At 40.5% G+C, this 5,682-nt stretch overlaps 1 pseudogene; it reads left to right on the top strand.

Annotated features, from left to right (window-relative positions):
• Positions 1 to 542: 542 nt before the first annotated feature.
• On the top strand, positions 543 to 4,008 carry LOC131255710 (transcription factor MYB1-like; annotated as a pseudogene).
• Positions 4,009 to 5,682: the final 1,674 nt, after the last annotated feature.

The following is a 5,682-nucleotide window of genomic DNA, read 5'->3' as shown; positions in this document are numbered from 1 at the left end:
AGGTAACTACTACATTGACTCTACCCACAAATCTATAGCTGCCCTCCCATCCATAATTTTCCTTATGGTGTGTCCCACTTATGGTTGTGGATGGGGAAATAGTTGTTGCATCGGATTCCTGTACTACGTACCATCTTTCCCTTTAACCTATCACTTATGTAGGATATCAACCCTATGAAAACCATAGCTCTGCCATCACTGGAATTGATGGACGTACAGTTGATGGTCCCCACATAGTGAGCAGATCATCCTGTTGGTTTTTTTTTTTTTACATGGCTGATCTTCTTGGTGGGGCCTTCTTTTGATGGTATATAATGATGTTGTATTCAAGTAGAATGTTGGTGGGTCCTTACGCATGCCTCGGTGGTACACACCTTGGAGTTTCAAGGTCATGGGTTCCATTACTAATGTAATGCAGTTTGGGCAGCCGAAACCTACCTCAAGCGTTCAACCGGCCATGAAAATATGTACTATCCATCCAGTTTGGGCAGCCGAAACCTACCTCAAGCGTTCAACCGGCCATGAAAATATGTACTATCCATCCAGTTTGGGCAGCCGAAACCTACCTCAAGCGTTCAACCGGCCATTAAGAGACTTCAATGGATGATACCCACGTCACGATGCTTCTGAAAATCAACATGCTTAAAAAGTCTCAGTTGGGGTTTGCAAGACAGAGAAAAAAAACACATGAGCGAGCATTCATGGATCAGTTAGGAGTTCGAAAAGGTGCATGGACCAAAGGAGAAGATCTTCTGTTGAGGAAATGCATTGAGAAGTATGGAGAAGAGAAGTGGTATCTAGTTCCTCAAAGAGCAGGTAAGTGATTTTAACCTACTCAATCTTTTAAATGATAGAAAATAGCTAGCTTGATTTATTACTAATGCAATGACTAACATGTATAGCGCGAGGACTTTGATGACAACATATCTCCCACGATGGGAAATCTACCGGAATGGTCACCCATGCTTATTGGGCCTACCATATTGCATTGTATTCCTAAAATCTACTCCTGTTCTTCAGATGAAGTTTCTACTAAAACCTCTTAAGTTTACGCGATGTGGCCCGTGTAAGTTTGGATCAGGCTGATATTCGTATCTTCTCTTCATTCTCGTGAGTGAAACCTGATTAACGAGTTCGATGAAAGATACACAACATGGTAGCTCCCATTCTCATCATGATCTTTGGGGCGTGACCTGCCTGAGTTATATATCTGGCTGAGTTTTGTTCCCAGGCCTGGAAGCAAAGATAGAGAACCTAAGTGTCAATTTTACATATACAACATAGTACACACGAGTATGGAAATTTTATGCACTTCGTAAAGAGGGTGTGGTAGGGATTCTGGTCCATTCCGCATGGAGATTTTGAAATTTTCTACTAGTCTTTTGATGTAGAAGTTAGATGACTTTGTTCACATTTTCTTTTCTATTAATTATGTAGAGTAAGAAAGTAACTAGATCATCTTCCATTGAATTTTAAGGTCTCAATCGGTGTCGTAAGAGCTGCAGATTGAGATGGTTTAACTATCTCACTCCAAACATTAAGCAAGGAGAGTTTGCTGCCGATGAAATAGATCTCATCATCAGGCTTCACAAGCTTTTGGGTAATAGGTAAGCTGAATTTCATGTTCTCTTTTTAGTTGGAAAGTATTAGAATCCATCTTCCTTTTATCTTAGATATCAAAAGGTTACACAAGATTCATGTGTGTGTGTGGAAATGGTACTATGAGGTCGACCTCATGGGAACTTCCCATGAGGTCGAGCTGTGTGGGCCCCACTGTTATGTGTGTCGAACATCTAGACCGTGCATATGACGGGTCCCCTTTAATTTATGGTATATCCCAAAAATCAGCCGTATATAGAATTTAGGTGGGCCATACCATCTAAAACCATGTGAGGACATGCCTAAAACATATAAAATCACTTGGTGGGGCTTACCTTAGTTTTGGATGTGGCTGAAACTTGGTCTAACCCCTAATCCAAGTGGGACACACACAATGGATGGGATGGATTTGTGAATCACATATCAGTGAGCCTAATAAAGTATTATGAATGTTTTGATGTGAAAATAGCTCCTCTCAACTGTTGTATGTGGAGTGGCCCACCCAACTCATACATGGACTTGATTTTTAAGTTCGTAGCCCAACATGGAATGGTGCATCTGACTGATGGGGTAGATGTTTGACCGACATCATGGTGGGCCCACACAACTCGACCTCATGTGAAGTTCCCATGAGGTCGAGCTGTGAGTGCCCCACCGTTGTGTGCCGAACATCAACACTGTGCATATGATGGGTCCCCTTTAGCTTATTATATCCCAAAATCAGCCGTATAAGGAATTTAGGTGGGCCATACCATCTAAAATCATGTGAGGACATGCCTAAAACATATAAAATCAAGTCAATCCATGACTTACATGACCCACACCACATACAAAAGTTGAGAGGGATTACCCTCCCATTAAAACATTCATAATCATTTGTTGGGCCTACTGAGATGTGGTTCACAAATTCAGCCCATCCATTATGTCTATCCCACTTGGATGAGGGGTCAAACCAAGTTTCAAACACATCCAAATTTCATGTGAGCCCCACCAAGTGCTTTTCTTTGTTTTAGGCATGTCTTCACATGATTTTAGATGGTATGGCCCACCTGAGTCCCATATATGGCTGATTTTTGGGATATCCCGTAATTTAAAGGGAACCCATCAAATGCATGGTGTTGATATTCGACACACATCATGGTGAGGCCCACACAGCTCAACCCATGGGCATATATAGAACCATTTGCTTTCAAAATTATTTTTAGGTGGGAGTGTTGTTTTTTTTTTTTTTTTTTTAAAACACATGGCTCACTCCCCCACACCCCCACACACTAAAACCACAGTTGTTTTCACCACCATGGGTACTTGAACCCATGACCTTCTGTTAAACTCTTGTGAGTTTACATAGAGGCATGAGTAAACAGAAACCATGACATGGTGTTAAAACTCCTGTGAGTTTACATGGAGGCAAGAGTAAGGACCCAGGTGGGAGCTGGTGTACCTAGTGCCATGGATCTTTCATGAGATCCAACCTGTTCATCATGTATGCACTGAACCCAGAAATCATGAATATCCAAGACTCATAAAACAGTTGGTATGGAACGCCCACAAATTAGTTTTGTGTAGGGTCCACCATGTTGTCTATATTTCATCTAATCCATTCATCAAACTTGCCTCATTAAGATAAAATCAACCTCGAAAAATCACACTATTCCAAAACCGAGTTAAGCCATAACACATGAATTTAGAGGTTTTAGGTACAATTCCTTGCAAGATGGCCGACCTGAGATCAATGCCAAACAAGGGATGTTGTACCTGATGAACGAAGTCGATCTCATGCACGTGTAATCATTCCTCTCACACAAGTTGTAAGTCACATATGTTTTTCATCTCAAAAACCTACTTCAAGAATTAGAGAGATCTATCTAAAATATACCATCTTCTGTTTTTTCTGCAGATGGACGTTGATTGCTGGTAGAATTCCAGGAAGGACAGCCAATGACATAAAAAACTATTGAAACTCGCACTTGAGTAAAAAGGTCACTTCTCATGATAACAAGGATACTACAAAAGTACTAAAGCCACAAGCCAGGAGATTGTCAAAGAGTTTCATTAGTTCTGAGAATATTGAAACCTCTAGAAGCCAAGAAGAGCGTGGCCAGCCACCGTTGGATTCACCAGAAGATTTGTTCCAAAAAGGGGGAGAGAATAGGGCCTTAGGCAATAGAGATTCAATGGGAAAGCTATTACTCCCTACCATAGACAATGGAGAAGCTGAAGGAATCAGAGATGAAGATGGCACTTTTGTTGAGGACAATCAAGAATGGCATGATTGGATTTTGGACCCAAGCTTTTGGGTGCAATTCGAAGGCCATTGTTTGGTTGACACTTAAAATCATTTCATCTTAGTTAGTATTAGTGTATGTTTATTTATTTTTGTCAAATTTACTCTTATTAGTTAGTATTAGTGTATAAGTCTGTGTAGATGTGTAGTCTTTAGACTAACTTACTTTTCTTATCTATAAATAAACAGCGGTCTTACCTTTTCTCTATAAATAAAGAGGTGAGGGCCCACAATTTTAACCTTTTTTGGCATGGTATTGGACTTGGGTCTCAATGGCCGGGCCAGCCTTGGTCCATATCCGGCCCTCTTTTTCCAACCAAAGTCTAAACCTGGCCCGGGTAAGTGATGGGCCAAAGCAGTCCAACCCGAGTCCAGCTCAGATAATTTATCTGTCCGAACACAACTGGAGCCCAAGCCTAAAATTAGACCTCCTAAAAAATAAACCTTGAATGACAATAAATTTAAAACTTAATATTCCATATTAATAATTATTTTGCAAAAAATAATATAGGGATAATTTGAAAATTTCAAAACTGAAAAGCAGTTATTTCAGTTTGCTCAGGGCTTATTTGGTACTTGGGCTTTGTTGGGAAGGAATTGCATTCGGTCCCATGCAAATTTCATCTCACGTTTTGGGAGGATGGGAAGGACTGGAATTAGATGGGATAGAATTGTATTTGGTTTCATGCAGGATTTTCGATAAATTTTGAAATCCATTACACATGTGGCCCCACATTGATGCGTGTGTTTTACCCATGAATGCAGTCCATTCATAAATGCCTTTTACATGTGCATTCTAGTCATATATGTGTACAAGTGACTAACATCCGTTGTAGTTCATTGATTACAATTCCATGGTACACCAAACAGGATTTTGCTTAATCCAATGTTTTTCTGATGGCAAAAATTTTATCCCGAACACAGGGATCGGATGGCCCAAATGCCATTGCATTTCCAAACATGCAATCATTGTACAATAATGATGTTGATCCCATCCAATACAATTCTATATCATTTAATCCCACGGACCAAACATGCCCTTAATGATGTGATGGATGTTTTTCCTTAGTAGAGGAGGTTGACAACGAGGTCTCTTGCCTTTAGGAAAGTTACAAAGAAAGCGCCTTGATGCATAGTGAAAAGCTTGATGGTGCGGTTGGAGGGAGGAGGGAGAGAGAAAAGAAACCTCATTTGAGAGAAACAAGAGCCTTAGAAAGTCTCTACCCTTAATATGGCTATTAAAGGATGTAAACTTTTTTGCATGGAGGAAGAAGTGTGGTGCCAGCCTCATTCAAGACTAGAGCTGTACAAGAGTCGAATTAGCTTGGTCAGCTCCCTCGATTCAACTTGAAAAAGCTCAACTCACCTTGACTCGAAGTTGGATTCAGACCGAGTCGAGATTTTTGGAGCGAAAAAAATTTCGAGCTAAGTTCGAGCCTGCTCGAGCGCAACTCGACTCGGATCGAACCTCAACTCGAACTGACTCGGATCGAATCAGATCGGTGACTCGGTTATTTTGATATGGATGTTACTCACTGAGTGTTTAATAAAATGGCTCAACGAAGTATTGGTGAGGAAAGAATGTATATGCTGGGTGTTAGATTTTGATGCTACTTGCTGGGTGTTTGATTTTGATGCTACTTGCTAGGTGTTTGATTTTGATACTACTGGCTAGGTGTTTGATTTTGTTTGATTTTGTTTGATTTTGATGCTGCATGCTGGGTGTTTGATTTGGTTTGATTTTAATGTTGCATACCGGGTGTTTGAGGAAATACTTGTAAAATGTCGTTACTATTTTG

This window comes from Magnolia sinica, chromosome 9 (assembly GCF_029962835.1).
Source record: "Magnolia sinica isolate HGM2019 chromosome 9, MsV1, whole genome shotgun sequence".
Lineage (NCBI taxonomy): Eukaryota > Viridiplantae > Streptophyta > Magnoliopsida > Magnoliales > Magnoliaceae > Magnolia > Magnolia sinica.
Note: the sequence above shows the minus strand (reverse complement) of the source record. Positions and strands in the feature narration are given on the sequence as shown.